Here is a 17078-nt window from a genome sequence, read left to right on the forward strand (position 1 = left end):
TAAAGTGAAATGTTCCCTTTATTTTTTTGAGCAGTATATATATATATATGTTTGAAGAGCCAGACAGCCCTTCCTTTTTCCATCATTACAGGAATTTATTTAGGTACCTCAACCCCTTTGGGGAACGTTGTAAGTCAAAAGAGTCAAATCGGTTTCATCTGCAGTGTTGTCTGTGAAGAAAATAAATGTAACTTTTCCCCAGTTCCTGTGCAAACTTACTCTGTCTAATCATCTCTAAAAGCTTGACAAGCTGTCGAGATGACAGCTCGAGGCACGCTGCTTTCCTCTTCCGTCGAGGTCCAATCGAGGTGGTGGCGGGTTTGTAATATGTGCTGAGGTGTCTAAGGAAAGCCAAGAAAAGAAGTGCAAGAGAAGGTGGGGGTCTTTTGGAAAATCAATGAATGCATGAAACATAGCGGTGGTCCACCTGAAAGGGAACATGTCATCAATTAAACAAACTTGGCGAACAGGGCCAATTCATCAGAGCGCGTTGCGGATCAGCTATTGGGTTCAGCTTCGACGTGACAAATGCCGGACCTCCTCTGTGTTCCCAAGGTTGCGGATCGATAGAGATCATCATTGTGATGTGGATCTTTTATCTCACAACCTGCTTCCTTAAGCCTTATATTATTCTGACCGCAGAAATCTCAAAGGGGGGCGGAAGGGTGAGAAGGGCACGAGCCTGATTTAGTCTTTTGTTCGCAGAAGTTTCATGGCATTATTTGTCCAAACAATTGACTTTTGATGGCCTTACTGACCAGACAATTTGAGAGCCTTTTTTTTTTTTTCATGAGTCATAACTTCACAAGCAGTTTGTGAAAAAAAAATCCAAGCAAGTTGAGAACACTCTTGTTAATATAATTGCTTGGTAAGGACATTGTCTCGTATGCCTACTTCCCCTTAGTGGCACTTATTCAGATACATCAAATCCGACTGTGAGGAATCCCTCCTGGGTTCCTATTGATCCGAGCCATTATGGAATTCCATGCCAATAAACTGTCGTGACTTACTGTAACAATTCAATGATTAGGGCTCCAGCTCAGTCATATGACTAAGAGGAGCTTCCTCATTATCAGAGGCCATTATGAGATTTACAATTGAGTTGTTCAATGATTAACAGCGGGTCATTTCATCTTTTTATCGGCTCGGTTAGTCGTGCTCCTGATGTATGGACAGTCCAGTCTCAATGTGGTGTTATGTTTATCCTAAGACAATTATTTGTCTTTTTCTTTTAGAAAAACTAAACTCAATTTCTGGTTTAAAGTTTGATTTGTGAAAGTCTATTGAATATTTCTCGGTCTACTAACATTTTCACCACCAAACAATAAAACGGTTTTCGTCCTTTTGAAAGTGAAAACTAATGTTAAACCAACCGACATGTTGAATTTTTTTATCCATCCTGTACGTTTCGCTTATTTGAGATTGGGTCATTGGCGAAACAAATCTGGAAAGCAGATCCAGACATACCTCTTCTTACATACATTCTCCAGTTCATTTTTAATTATCTAAAAATGGAGGCTGTGTTGGAGCGCATTGAAAAACTTTTATTTTTGTACCATCTTCAGAGACTCCTCTGGACCAGAAATTGAGAAACTGACACTCGCATCCGACCCCCCGCTTCACACTCAGCTGCAAACAAAGTGAATTTTTTGTACTATGAATGCGTCTATCTAACCACATACAAGAAAAAAAAAAAGTGTGCCTCAAAATGGAATAAATGGAGAACTGACAAGATTTATTCCTACATGGCATAATGCATTCGAAACACCTCATGTCGGAGGGCAAATAATTTCATGTAACATCATGAAGCTGTGACAAAATCTATTGATTTGCCTGCTGGAGCATAAATATTTGTCTTTTCATGCTTATGGAACCAAAACTAGCAGAATAGGGAAATATAGTTTTATGGTGATTTATCAAATTGCTCTTGAAATGAATGATCATCAGCTTAAACAACACCAAAAGGAAAGAGCTGTATATTCTTTCATTACCATAAGAAGTTATTATTGTGTCACATTTCTTAAAGTCCTTTTCTTTTTTTTTGAGAACTTATTGGCCGTTTGAACGACTTCATGGGGTTCCTGCAAAGAAAACAGCTAATAAGCATATAGTAAACATGTCGTCAGCATAAACTACCGGAGTGATTTTAAACCAAACCTGCATGCGGCCTCGTTCTCGAGATGCTCGTTCTTCACACGTCTTGTGCTCTGCCTTCGTCAAATCAGTTCAGTTCCTGTACGATGGGCTGAAATGCTACACCTGGTCTGTGGTGGTAAAATATGCATGCAGACACTATCGGTTACATGCTTCTAGTCTGCTCCAGCTGGGAGAAAATGAGGATATTACAACTCACTCTGTGTTTCACCAGCCAGCCCTAGTTTCCCAACACTGATTTGAAACAGCTTCTGCTATCTGTTGTTCATTAGATGAGATCTCAGCCTCTGATGCAACTGCAGGAATGAATAAAAAGCCTTTAAAACGAAAAATAAAAAAAGGAAAAGCTAGACATAGCAGTAGCAGTCTGCAAATGTTGCACGGTCGGTTCTCGTTGTGACTTGCAGCAATTTTGGATCGGACTTAGAAATCCAAATATCATGCGACAGATCAGTATTGCCATGTTGTTAAAAAGCGGTGACAGCTGTGGAGCATTTGCATTCTAAACCTTTGCTGGAAAATTTTTCTCTTAAGCAAAAAAAAAAACAACAAGTGATAGAGAAGCACAACAGAAAGCAGAATGATGCAGATCACTGGAATTGGATGGATCCTGCAAGTACATTACGGTGTACATAAAAAAAGAAGAAAGAAAGCCAACCTCAGCACATCCCGCAACAGGGTTTTCACTCATGCTGCTTTTGATGCGGCCTGATTGGGAACAGGGCTTGCTGATGTGTGGAATCTGAAGAGTTGGGAGTTGTCAGTGTTGGTGATTGACATGATGCGGGGATCAATGGAAAAGCCTTGCTTCGAAGCAATAATCCATTCAAAGTGATCACGTTTGAAATTGCCTAGGGGTATTGATTATATGTGTAGGCCCAGAAAACACCATACGCACAGCAATAATAACCAAGTTGGCCTGGGAAGCAGATTTTGTCCCTGTTATTATGAATTGCTTTTTGTTTCATTTCCATTATGTGACATGCTATGAATTAATTGGAAGAATATTCAGTTTATGTCATAAGTTAAAGCTGCTGCTTCCTGTTCAATTCAACGACGTCAAAATCAGTCCCAAAGCTAACGGCTTTACCTCAGATGTAAAGTTTTGCTTGATCTGCATAAGAGGACCATTTGTGCCATCAGATCCTCCATCTATCTATTCAGTACACCTGCTGCCTGTCTCTAGTTTTCACTGGACGAGAGGCGGGTGACAGGGAAACACAGAGACACACAGGGCAGGCTACCATTTATACACATTCTTACATAAGAGTAACTTAGACATACAAATCAGCCAAACCAATGTTTACTCAGCGCGGGAGGAAGCTGGAATACCCACAGATCACATGTGGGGTTCCTCAAGGCTTCATTCTTGAGACATTTTTGTGTATCTATAATTTGCCTCTTGATTATGGAGTACATCCTCTTCCATTATGCTTATGCTGATGTCACACAATTTTATAAGTCTCTCTCACCGCCCGTCTGCCGTCCCTCATAGTACCCGAACCAGTGTGTTCATAATATCAAAGCGGATGGGATAGAGTTTCCTCCAACTTAACACGAAAAAGGCTGACGGTTATGCTTTTGGTTCCAAAAATAGTAAAGGCCAAAGGGAAACCAAGGTGTCGTCATGGAGTCAGCCCTAAATTTTAACATCCCAATAAAGTCTATTAGCATTACTCATCCTAGTACCATCTTGAAAATATTATCTAAGTAAGAGGACTTGCTGTCAAAACTGGATAGAGCGAAACTGTGCACACTTTTTTTTTTAATTTTCAGTAGGTTGCATTACGGTAATGTGTATTTACTGTTTTCTGTACAAGGAGTCAATCAGGCAGCAGCAACCCATTCAGAAGGACAATCATTTCACACTAGTCCTTAGAAAGATGTTGGTCTATAAAAGATGTTGGTCTATAAAACTCTGAATAGTCTTGGGCCTAAATACATTTCCACCTCCTACATTATCAGAGCCCCATTCACTGCTATGTTCCCAGGATCAGAACAAAATAAGGCAAGGCAGCATTTAGTTTTAAAACGGCTCAGCTACCAACCAAACTCCCTAAATCTATATCTATGTGTCTTAATAATTTGACTTATCTTGTGCATGGATGTTTTTACACCTGTAAGCTTAACTCTCCCTTAGTAGCCCAAATGAACAGTTCATTACTGGAATAAACTCCACGTCCTGTTTAATGGCAGTCATGTTGGACTTTTAGTTTGGGACCTCTGACTTTCCAAATCAGAACTTAAAATGACGCTTAAGTTCATTTTTCTGCGTGGGAACTTGGAAATACCCATTATACTTTTAAGTTCAAATAGAACTCTGTCTACAGCAAGGTAAGAAAAAGTGACATAGAGGAGGAGCGGGTTGCCATTTTAGCCACTGACAACACAGTATGTAGGACAAAGCTGTACATGATCACAGCGGACCATTGCATTACATCTTATCATTTCCTCTAGAGCTGAAACTTAAACTGAAACTCATCAATAATGCACCCATGACCTCCCATTTAGAAGCTCTCAATGGCAGCTCAAGCTACTGCTGTAATTCTTCACCACCCTCCGCCGCAACTTCAACAAAAATGTCTCCAGCGACGGCCTAAAATGTCCCGGACGTTTATAAAGTGAGTTGTTGCTCTGCTCGAAACCCGCCATTCGTCAGGCAGCCGAGATTCATTCGGCCTTTTTATTAAAACCGACACCAAATTAAAGTCCCCCTAATGAGCTTTTCCGTTACCATGTCCTGTTGTCCAAAATAAAATATCACGCCTTGCGTCTGTGCAAAATAATATTGAAGACCGAACGTGGGTGAAGGGTGCTCCTCTCTTCATCTCTCTTAGGGTGCACCTGAATTATTAATTACCCAGAATCTGGTTAAGCAGTGTACATTTTCCTAAAGGTCAGAAAGTTCATTAACTATGAGCTGCCATTGATTGTGTCCTTGTGTATTTCTCTGCCCGGTGTAGGCTTACAACTGAGGATATGTAACTGTTAAAGCAACGCGCTCTTCTTTTGTTCAGTAAAACTAAACATATACTTGGTGTTTTGCTGACAACTAAATTAAAAATTTTGCTTGAGAATAAACCTGCTTAACCAGGTTAAGGAAGTTCATAGGGTCCAGGTTCTGGAGGCCTTTTGGACTCCTCTCCCTCCCCCCAACCCGCCAACGTATCTCGAAACTGAAAAAAAATCCATTCCGAGCACGAAAGCCCCAGTATCTGTTTCAAAACAGGCCGCTGGCGTCGATCAGCGTGGTGCCGATAAAGATCTGTATTTTGATTGAACGAGTGCAAAACTACTCATACTTTACACAAGCGACTTTGATGTCAACCCGTTTAAAATCATATCAGATGCTGAGAGGGACGGGGGAAAGAAAAGAAAGAAAGAAAGAAAGAAAGAAAAGGAAGAAAAAAACCCGCCCCAATCAGCGGAGATGATTTCATAAAGAGGGCTCTTGGGTTTCAGCTTCATAAATAACTCATGGTAATCCCATATTTCTCTGACTTCTCTCATTTGAGCTTGAGATGGAAAGAGGGCAGTTGTGACAAACATTGTTAGCCTTGCTGCCAAGACACCCTGACCTGGATTTATATGTCTTGGCTGCTCTGGTTTCTTTGTGGAAGAACCTATGAGGTGATGTCCCAAGTTACTCAAATACCTGCTCCGTTATAATCCCTCACATGAAATAAAGTGCAGTTGTGGGCACCCAATGGCATTTTTTTTTTTTTTTTTCATACTGCATTTGGGAGGACAGGGTCTTATGAGCTGCAGCGTTCCAAAAAGGTAAAAGTACAACAATGAATGACAAAACTAGAAATGTAATGAAAATGCTAAAATTATAATCATTATTTTTTGAGTGAAAATGCATTATGATTATCATTAACCATTTGGTTAGAAATGTATTAAATGTTTTAAAAAAAAGTATATTTTGAAGATGAAGCCCACAGGATTGTTCTGCTTTGCCTCAATAACTGTGATATTCTTCTGATTATTAATCACATACGCACAGGCAGAATATGTTCTGTTTAGTTTAATATCTGTGTTTAGCTATAAGGTTTTGTTTTTTGTTTTTTGTTTTTTTAAAAAGAGTCACAGTGAGAGGATGAGGCAGAATAAAAATAAAAGCAGTGAAATGTCTAGATTTGCTAAATTTACACATGTAAACTATCAGCTATTGTAAAAGCAATCAAACAAATCTCTCCACGAGTGAAGCAGCTGAATCAGAGCGTACTAATGAGCTTTCTTAAGGGGAAGATTTTTTTTTTTTAAGTTGCCATTGGTAACGGTTATCTTACCACTAGCAAAACAGGTCATATCTCTGTGAGCTTGTTGGAAAAAATAAATAACATCACAAAGTGACTGAAGGCTACAGCAGCTCTGGGAATGGGAAAGCTTTAGCTTACTGTAGGCTGGGGACTCCAACATAACTTCTTGAAGTAACAACGATTTTGTTATCCTGAATAAAACAAGAGGTTATGATGCCAGAATCATTTCAAATGATTAATATTCACAGCCATTGTATTATAAATATAAACTAGTTCTGGTTGAGTTGTTTAGAATTTGTTAAAGTCTGATAAATGGGGGAATACATTTGATTCACAATTATCTCGCCTACTTCCATCTATATCTCTATCTATACTTCTAACTATCTGAAGTAGCTCTTTAAATTAGCATTAGCCACTTAGGCCGCTAATGCTACCTTTAGCATTAGCGGCCTAAGTGGCTAATGCCACAGGGAAAGAGTTTCTTACATCATTTCCTGCTGCAAGTATTGATGTAATAAACATTGTAAAATGTCATTGTTGTGCTGTTATAATACCAGGTGTTTTATTTAACACCTGGTGTGTTTTGGTGGTTGAAACGTTACTTCCACCAACTTCCCCATATCACGGCGAGTATAACGAACAACTGAAACGTTCCAATTTCTCTTTAGGGTTGATTCAAATACATTTTTCATTGTTTTTTTTGTTTTTTTTACTTTATAACTGTAATACTAACAGTTCATCATCATAAAAGATGGTGAACCTTTCATCCCTATATGGGACACACATCTCTCTCTCTCTCTCTCTCTGCAAGAACTTTTTGGACCGGCTTGATTCATAAGTCAGAGGTACTCCTGCTGAGACTTCTTCCTACATGTGCAATTTTCCGAAGCCAGACACTTGCCAAGCAATAATTATGCTGAAGTTTTCAATTACACTCCTTCCATTTCATTAACAAAAAATGTTTGGCTATTGTATAATTAGATATATGAGCTTACCACCTACATTCAACATTGCCACTACACAGCAGCTTGATGGAAAACAGAGGAAGATTTTAGCATGTGTGCACTTCCAGTGGTTCAGTAGCCCTGCTATAAAGGAAAGTCAGCTAGACATTATAAGGCTGTCTTCCCCTCCTCCATTTTTTTTTCCCATCGTTTGACATGGTCCTCTAATCTGCCCAAGCATATACAAGCCTATAATTGAGTATCATGAAATGTTGGGAGGTTTTGTTAACATGCAAAGCACACGTTATCGGTTGTTGGTGCTTATAATTAACATGTTAAAAGGTGTTACAAGATCGCATTAATACCAGCCGTCCTGGTGAGACGCTGTTAGTTACCTTAGAAGCCGGTATTAAATTAAACTAGGAAAAAAAAAAGCTGTAAAATAATAACTGAATCTTTCTTTTTTTTTTTTCTTTTTTTTCACATAATGCTTTGCACTTTTGGTTTCCCCCATTTCTGCACTTGCGCGGTGTGACCGGTGGATGATATTATATAAAAAATTTACCTGTCTGTCACTGCGGTTATCTTCCCCATCTTAAGTGGCCGTACCCTGTCACCACACAGGCTTGGGTTTCAGCGCAGTTGCAATCCAATACACGTCAGAGAAACTCTCCTCTGTCCTGTCATTTTGCCTGTTTCCTTTCACATCTACAGCAACAGGCTTCCACTGGAGGCCAAAACGGCCCTACGGTGCCTTTTGAAAGTAATAAATTGGTATCTTCTCCGAAAGACCAACAGAGGTTCTGCTACACCACGGCAGGGAATTTGTCTGGCCTTTGTGGAAGAGTGACAAGAAGAAAGTCATGGAAATGCATCTTTTCTAGTCATACTAACAACTCGAGTGTTTTAAGTCAGAGCCACATTCACCCACTGATCGGTAGGCGGTTCACCATCCAGTACAAACAACCCTAAACATACAGCCAGAATTACAATGGAATGGTTTTGAACAACAAAAATGAATATTTTAGAACAGCTCAGTCAAAGCTTAGACCTGAATCCATTAGAGAAATAGTGGTAAGATTTAAACACCACTGTTCAGACGCTCTCCATTCAATCTGACTGAGCTTGAGCTAAGGTGCAGAGAAGAATCGACAAAGAATTTAATTCAGATCTGCAAATGTTGACTGAGACCGAATTCTTGGTCTGATATTCTTTGGTCCTCCGACACAATTATCAAACTTTCATCTTCTGAATGCAGTATTTCACAGGAGGAGCAGGAATGCAACTTTTTTTTTTTTTTGTCACAGGTAAACTGGTTTTACATCAGTGCCCAGCGTTGGACTATATACACTGACTGGTCACGGTAAACTGAACCCTCTGACCACATGACTGGACATCTTTCAGCCACACTTAATGCTCTCCACTATCTGTCAAAGTTAGGCTTCAGTATTATGTATATGAGCCCTAATTCCCTGTCATTAGTGATACTAATTGCATTATGGTGGTCATCAGTTGCAAAAATGATCTGAGAGTGGTGTCCACTTTTAAGGCAATTTTGATACTAAATGGATTTTGCCTCTTTGTGCATAAGAGCAAGCCCCCTCAAGCCTGTACTAATTACATCCATAATCAAATGCATTCTGTGTCTCCCTGTTAATGACATTGATCTTTCGGAATATCCGAGCCTATATTCTGCGAGATTATTGGATAAAGCGCAGGGCGAAGTCTGCGTGACCCCAGGAGGAAGACGTTGTTGCAGACATAAGTGGGTATTAAATGGATATAATTGACAGTGACCCTTCCTGGCACTCTGCGCTGCCGAGGCCTTTGGTCCGTGGATCATACAGCAGAGGGGGGTGAATTAGCATGGGTTAGGAAAGGGAAAATTAAAATTAAGAAAAGGGAGATGGGCTGTGAGATTGATTACTGCTGAGCCGGGGGGCTTACCGGCAGATATGGGCTGGAGAAGAAGATTTCAGGCTCAACTGATGAGGCAAAATCCATCATTTAGGAACTTTCCCATTCAATTTCACAATGAAAGCTTCCTAAGGTGGGCCTGTTTCTACGTTTTTCTGAACTTTAAAGCAAATAGATGATCAGAAATCTACACTCTTAAGAGTTTTTGCTAATTTTTCACATTATATTATCAAAGTAATACTTTATAACAGAGATAGCCCATAATTTGCTGTGCAGGACCTAACCTTAGCCTTTGATATGGTTGACCACCAGAACTTGCTTGCCAGGTTGAGGTGTTGAGCTGACATATCACGATCTGACCTACAGTGGTTTTCTTCATATCTTTCTGATTGTTGGTGATGTTTGGCTGATTTAAATTGTAGATCTTCCTTCGGCCATCTTCATTTTGGTGTACAGAACTGGAAATTATTATTCATACATTTGTTTCATTGAGGTTAGATTACTGTAACTTATTATTCCCCTGCCTAAATATATTTGACAGTATAAGTACTAAATTGAATACTACATCCTTGCCACAGGAGGCTATACCCATTCTTAAGGCTAGTCGCAATATTAATTTGCTTTAGCGTTGGAGAAGCATGTCTGGACTGGTCACCCACTGGATTGCCTACTTCCTCTGCTCTCCATTAGCACTGACAGGCTAGCATTAGCCTGAGATAGGATGCTAGCTGTTAGCTTTTTTTTTTTAAAAAAAGAACTTAAAACTCTTTTTACAGTTACATTTAATTAACTATTTGATGTACTGGGGTTTAATGTTTTAGGTTTTCTCCTGTATATTACTTAGTGATTTATGTCTTGATAATTGCTATCTAAGTAGAGTTTTACTTACTTTTGCACAGCAGTCAGCTTATACCGTATACCTTTCAGAAAACTGCTTAGGTAATTACTTTTAAAAAGTACTTATTATTTTAGACCAACTTTTAACTTTGTACTTTTAATATCAGAGCAAAAGCTAGAGTAACTCTTGTTAGTTTACAAATCTAGAACAAACTTAGAAAGTACCATGTACTTAACTCCCTGAAGAAGAATCAAACATGGAGAACCAACATCAAGCCTTATATTGTACAAATCTAGAGCTCAACCTAAAATAACATTTAGTTTTATCAGCTCAAGAATCCAGAGAAAATCCTACTAGTTTATAAATTCTTATTCTTATCAAACATGCATGAAACTACATGTTGGTTCCCAATAGGGAACCAACATGTAGTTTTATACTTTCACCTTTTTGCTTTTCTTTTGATTTGTTGTTTTGTTTATATTTCCTTCTAATTCATCTAAAGTAATTTGAACTGCCTCCTTGCTGAAAATGTGCTATATAAATCGAATTACCTTACCTTGTCTTACCTTTCTGGTGTGTTCTCTGGGTTTCATGATGTGCTTTGGGGCCTTCACAGGCATATTACAGTGAATTCATCAACTGGTTGACTTTTAAGGCAGTTGGTTGCATTGGATTTGATTTCGTGTCAGAGTAAATAAGGGGTTTCGAATGGAAAACCCTTGCCTCTGTAAAACACAACTTTGTGTTGAGACTTTACTGCACAAAGTTACATTGTGTTTTATGTAGGAAAAAAAAAGAAAGAAAACTGTGTAAAAATGCTAAAAAGATTAAGTATGCATACTTTTTCAGGGCAGAGTACAGATACAGTGTAAGTTCTCTGTAGTATAAAAGCTGTAAAGTCTTGCAGTATGTTTCCCAAATGCATGTAAAAATAAAAAAAAGGACAACAAAGCCTTTTCCATTCCTGTACCGCCAACCTCTGCAACCAACTGTCAGGCAACGCGCGCCCCTCCCAGCACAGGTGGGTCCCATTGTGGTGCCTGCACACTGTTTGGTTTTCTCCTGCGCTGTTGGCAAGATGAGGGTAATTGGAGTGTTGGCATGGTGAATCAGTGCCAGGCTGGGTGGGCAGATTGCATATGATGATCATGTTTTGACCAGATGGCTCGCTGGCACAGGGGCGTCGACTGGCAGGATGTGTACACGCATGTTCATTTGCGTGTCATTCTGAGAGCGTGTGCGGCTGAGGGTTAAGTGGGTGTAAATAGCAATTTTTCTGTGACTGCTCATTAGTGAAACTTTATACGTGCACCTTCAGACATGATGGGCCTCGTTCGAGAGTGGCTCGCTTGAAGATTGTGATGAAAGATTGGCTCTCGATGCCAGTTCAGGATCAGCTGTGAGCTGAGAGCACAATTCATCTCCCCTGCTATGGAGAGGTGGTGGAAAACGGGTTGAAATCTTCTTTTATCTCTCATTTGGTGTGAGTGTTTGTCATGTAAAACTTCTTTTTGCTTCGCTTTCCTTCATATGAATCCTCTGTAATCAGCCATTTTTAGACACAATCTGGCAGAGACACAGTTTGCTGCTCTGCTGTGGGATGCACATGTAGAAACTAGTTTAACTTGTTTCAAGATGAAACATCGGAAGGTTGAGAAAATATCTGCAGACATTATTTAGATGTTTTTCCTCCCCTAAAAATCCAAATGAGCTCAAAATCATACTAACAGGTTCAAAAACATACATGAGAGATCTAATGAAAATGTTTCTTGGCGAGTTTCAATTTTTATAGTTGTCAACAAGCTTTTGGCAAGTGTGTTTGACCTCAGTTCATGGGAAAATTTGTAGTTTATTGAATCTGGATCATACGCCACAAATTTTAAATATAGTTAATGTTCAGGGTCTGGGGACAAACTTTCCCAGAAGGGTTTTGACAGAAAAAAAGGCTCAGTCTTCACATAATTAATCTAAATAATGTCAATTAGTGGACTGACTTAATGAAATGAATGAATTTTTCAATAATATTCTGACATTTTAAAAATATTTTTGATATTTTCTCTGTGGGTTTAATCTTGGCATTTTAAACCACTTTCTATTTTTTTTTATTTCCAGGATGCATCTGTCTGATTTTTTTTTTTCTGTGTAACTATGGTGACAGCTGTCATTCACATCTGCTCATCATTTAGTGGGGAAAGACAGACTTTATGACACGTTTATGTGTTACATTTTCAGTCTGGAAAACATGAGCTTTCACTCCAGTCATCTATGAATCCCAGGGGGGAAAAACGTGGCAATGTTCCTTCTTAAAACACAATCAAAACTTCAGAGCAAGGACAAAAAATAAAAAAATAAAAAATGTCGAAGATGAAAAGCTGCTACAAACCATGAAACACATGTCAAATATCTGGAAGCGCTTTACCACAACTGTATAAGAACACCAGATTGCCGTAGCCTGGATACGTACTACTTTTGAAAATGACAAATGTGTCCAGCACAGTTTCCAACATGTGGCCTGACAAAGTTTATCTTTGGGGCATGTGCAGCTGCCAGCAGTGCTTCCAGTATACTTTAATCTTTCCTTTTCAGAAGCTCACTTCCCCATGCGTTTGCGGGGGACTTGATTGGAGGCAGTGTTTTGACACCCATCTGTGGAAACGAGCGGGTGTCCTCCTGCCGCGGTTCGTCTCGGCGCGGTCCGTTTTGCTGTTTCTCTGTCACTTTTCGCCCCGGCTACTTAATTAGAGTTAAGACTGAGCAAAAGCAGCCAGTCGCTTCGACGAGTCAATCAGCCACTTGGGCGACCGGAGATGCAAACCGGATGCTTTTTTGATTTCTGAGCAAACATGAATGAGATCTCTTTTTTTTTTCAGGCGATGATGAATGATTTACCAAAAACACAGGGGGGGAGGGGGCATGGAGTACATATTAGGTGGGGCAATAAAAAGTTACATGCACATGATTCACGCGGTTGTACATTACAGACAGTTGAGTCGCTCTGCCTCACACGTCGGTGGGGGTCAGCAGCATTACAGCGAGGCCTGCTGTAGCCCACTGCGGCGCGCCCAACAAATACATTAAAAAAGAGAAAAAAAAAGAGCAAACTGGCAACAGTAAATACTATTGATGTGGCCGGCAGATTTCATTACTGCACTCTGCTGTTTCAACTAATGACGAACTTCTTCAGCAAAATCTTAACAATGCGAGAGCGGGCGGCCGAGTGAGGGAGCGAAGACAGGAGAAGGAGGGAGGAAGGGAGCGTTACTGGCATGGCTGTCAGTAGGGGGCTCAGGCCAAGTGGGGAAACGTCAGCGCTGTCAATGGGAAGGAGGGCTTGATGTCGCAATGATAGGCCTCCGTAATGGGCACTTTGAAAGGACAATCACTGCCTTCGGTGAATCATCTAGGCCGACGTATAATTCATGTTTGCGTCCGCGTGAATTTGTGCCAGAGCAAGGGAACAGAAACTATTTGTAGTCTGAAGAAACTAAGCTAATGGTTATACGTGACCTTTTACGGGTTCCAGCACTGTGGCTCACGGTGTGACTCACAGTGAACTCGATTCTTTGTTGTACTGTTTCTCCTGCGAGTGTGACTTTGTTGGTCTGTGAACTCAGTGTGGCTGGTATTATGACATATCCAGTGAATTGGTACCGATGGGTGCCTGGGTGCCTTTAAATTTCAACTTAAAACCCACCTGTTTAGAGTTGCTTATGGCTAAATTAGGGTTAGAGTGTGAGTTTTGATGTCTTCGACGTTTTTAATGTTTTTATCTTTAGTTTTTATGTCTTCAATGTTTTTTTTTTATTAATTTCTTTTTATTTCTCTTTCTCACTGTTTATCTTTTTAAATCTTTTTCAAAATGTCTTTCCCTTTCTCACTGTTTTGGTGATTTTAATGTTTTTATCTTTAAAAAAAAAAAAAGTCAGAGAGGTTAGAGTCCTTGTCAAATGGCGTTTTGACTAAAGTACAAAGGGTTGGAGTCCCAGTTGACGGCGTCTCAACTAAAGTTCTACAGCTTTTTATTTCTCTTTCTCGCTGTTAACGTTTTAATTATGTTTTTTAAATCTCTTTCTCACATGCTGTTTTTATTTTAATTATGTAAAGCACTTTGAAATGCCATGCTGCTGAAATGTGCTTTACAAATAAAATTTGAATGATTGATTTATTGATTGATGGATAGAGGAATTAATCTTCATGCTGATGTCACTGCTCATTCATAAAATGTCTGTTGGGAAAAAATATCTTTCTGAAACTATTTTTTTGTTTTTAAGAGGATTTCTGTGAATCCTCCCTGCCCCCCATCAAATAACAGGGTGTTCCAAAAAAAAAAGCCATAAAGAAAACATGAAAATGTAGTTGAAAAGGTGGTTGTTGATCAAATAACTTTAACTGTCCTCATATATTTTCTTACATATCTTGTTTGGAGATTTTTTTAAAACTGTCATTTGTGCATAGAAAGCCCTTAAGAGCTCATCTTATAGAGATTTGGTTTATTGCAGCTGATTGTAGATCAAAATTGGTTTTGTAATGTATTGCTTTACCCTTGTGGAAACATACATTTTATGCTAATGTAACAAATGTAAAAAATAGTTGAAATAGAGTGGTTTTCAGAAATATTACCCTGTATAGCTACCAGGAAAATAGACCAACTATGTAATAAAACTTAAAGAATGGCAACAACACAGCTTTATGAGTACGTGACATATGATACTGAAATACATGTACTTTTCTCTGTTTTTGGTTCTAGAGGAGCTAACTTAGTGACAACTCCAGAATATTTCTTCAAATGATTATTGGAAAAATAGCTTACTCAATTGTTAGCTAAATGAAGAGCAACTAGTGAAGTAGCCTGGTTGCTGTAATTTAACATATTGCATAAACACATGGGTGGAATGAAATCTCGTGACGCGAAATAATGAACCAATATTTCTTGTCATTTAGTTTCTGGTGAACTAAATGCGACCTAATTGTGAGCCTTTACATCGACACCTGGACACACACCTGTTGTTGTTATAAGAAAGGAAGTAGTTATTGTGTCTGTGAGCGACACTCTGCTCTCAAACTGCTTGTTGAGCTAACCGACAGCTCTGTGAGGATATCATGACTGTATATTTACAAAACTAAGGGGCTATTTTATGGTTTTTAACGAGTCTACCTCTAAAATATTTAGACAGATTTAACATGAATTTGAGGTTTCCGGCCATCTCATTGTCATCAATCTAATAATGTGTCATCTTGTGTGCTGAGCGCATCAAGTCCCTACAAGTATTTCAGCAGCAAGCGAGAATTGTTGACAGTGTAGTGACACTGTAGAATGGCTACCAGAAAGTAAAGGTAACTCTAAAATGGTAAGTTTATGAAGTTATGTGGTCAAGTAATACAGGTTCTGCAGCTTACAGTTGTGCACATTTGGAAAACATCTATTAGTTTTGAAATGTGATTGCTTTACTAACATGAATAGATTTGTTTATTGTAGCATAAAAGTGTAAATTAAAAAACTGAATAATGCTAAATATCTGCTAACTTCTTATAGGAAAATTGTGAAAAGATATGCTGAACAGTCTGGAGTCTTTGTTTCGGTCTTTTCATGTGTCAAAAACCGAATAAGACGAATCTACGTGTCGAAACCACCGCTCCTCCTTTAGGATTAAAAATTCATGGGATTTATCGAATTGGCCAGAGAATCCCAAAATATACGCAATTTGATAAAGCGGGGATTAAAGTGTCATTGTGCATGTCAATGAAGGGTGGTGGCGACGTGGCTGTATCACATTGACTCTTGCGTATTAATACTCAGTGTCCTATTGGACCATCAGCTGATTGTTTGGAATGTAAATGATGCTGCTGATGGCTCCAGTGACTGATGGCTTAAATTCCAATTAATCAATTGCTTCATCAGTTTCCCTAATTCAGATCAAATATCTCCTGAGTGCACACTCCTCTTTCACTGGTATTAGAGGAAATAAATGCTCTGGAAGTAATTTTCATCAATCTCGTGTACATGCCAATATCCCTCAGAAACACAGTCCAGGTTGAGGACTTAATGTCTTAAGTGTGCGTGTGCGTGCGTGTGTGTGTGTGTGTATGTAGGAGAGAGTCTTGCATATTAGCAAGAAACTGGAAGGTAAAAAACAAGGATATATATCTGGAAACTTTGACTCTGGATTTGATTTATTGCCCTTTTTTGGGGGTCTAATTTTAATTTTGACAGTTAATTTACACATTGAGTGAATTTAGTTTATGCTTTGTTTCATCACAATCATGTTGAAATAGAGCCTTGACTGTCAGAACAAGTCTTGCTGTTAAGTAAGGAAACCAAGTAGTGGAGTCAGAAGAATGTGAAAGGAACTCGCATTTTGTATCGCATGTCTACAAAATTATTCAAAGTATTCGTGCTCCCTGAATTCTTTTATTGCATTTTATAAAGTTACAGGCAGCAACAGTGTCCATGTATTTCACTGGAAGTTTCTGTGACAAAACAAAACAAACAAATTATGAAGCAGGTTTACGTTATAAAAAAAATACCCCAGGCTTTCAGCATTGAACACTGTTCAATTCATCATCTGGAAATGGAAAGAATAAGGCAGAACAACAAACCTCCTCAGATAACGCCACCTAAAGTGACAGATCAGGTAAAGGTGAGCGTTATTCAGAGAAGCATCTGAGAGACCCTTGGTAACGTTGGAGGGACTGCAGAGATCCACAGCTCAAGTTGGAGGGTCTGTCAACATGTCAGACATGGACTCCACAATTCTGGCCAACAAAAAAGGTAATCAATGAAAGAAAGACTTCATCCCAAAGTTAAACTTTCAGACTGATAGCAATATAAATTAGCAATTTATATAGTTAGATATATAAATTATCTATCTATCATCTAGCTAGATATCTATCTAGCTATTTATCTTACCAAATAGCTAGCTAGCTAGCAGTAGCAAAGGCTTGCTAGCTTGCTAGATAGATAGA

At 39.0% G+C, this 17078-nt stretch overlaps 1 long non-coding RNA gene across 3 annotated transcripts in view; it reads right to left on the minus strand.

Annotated features, from left to right (window-relative positions):
* Positions 1–276: 276 nt before the first annotated feature.
* Positions 277–17078, minus strand: part of LOC103144136 (uncharacterized) — an 88881-nt gene continuing 72079 nt past the window's right edge. For 2 of the 3 annotated variants that reach the window (XR_001663544.1, XR_001663535.1), the window contains 3 exons: positions 2354–2450; positions 2158–2264; positions 1569–2081 (listed from right to left, as the gene is read on the minus strand). This is a non-coding gene — a long non-coding RNA (uncharacterized LOC103144136). Of the gene's footprint in view, positions 342–1568; positions 2082–2157; positions 2265–2353; positions 2451–17078 lie in introns of those variants that run through there. The other variant, XR_001663538.1, reaches the window with a different exon arrangement.

The sequence above is a fragment of the Poecilia formosa genome, unplaced genomic scaffold (assembly GCF_000485575.1).
Source record: "Poecilia formosa unplaced genomic scaffold, Poecilia_formosa-5.1.2 Scaffold0, whole genome shotgun sequence".
NCBI lineage: Eukaryota > Metazoa > Chordata > Actinopteri > Cyprinodontiformes > Poeciliidae > Poecilia > Poecilia formosa.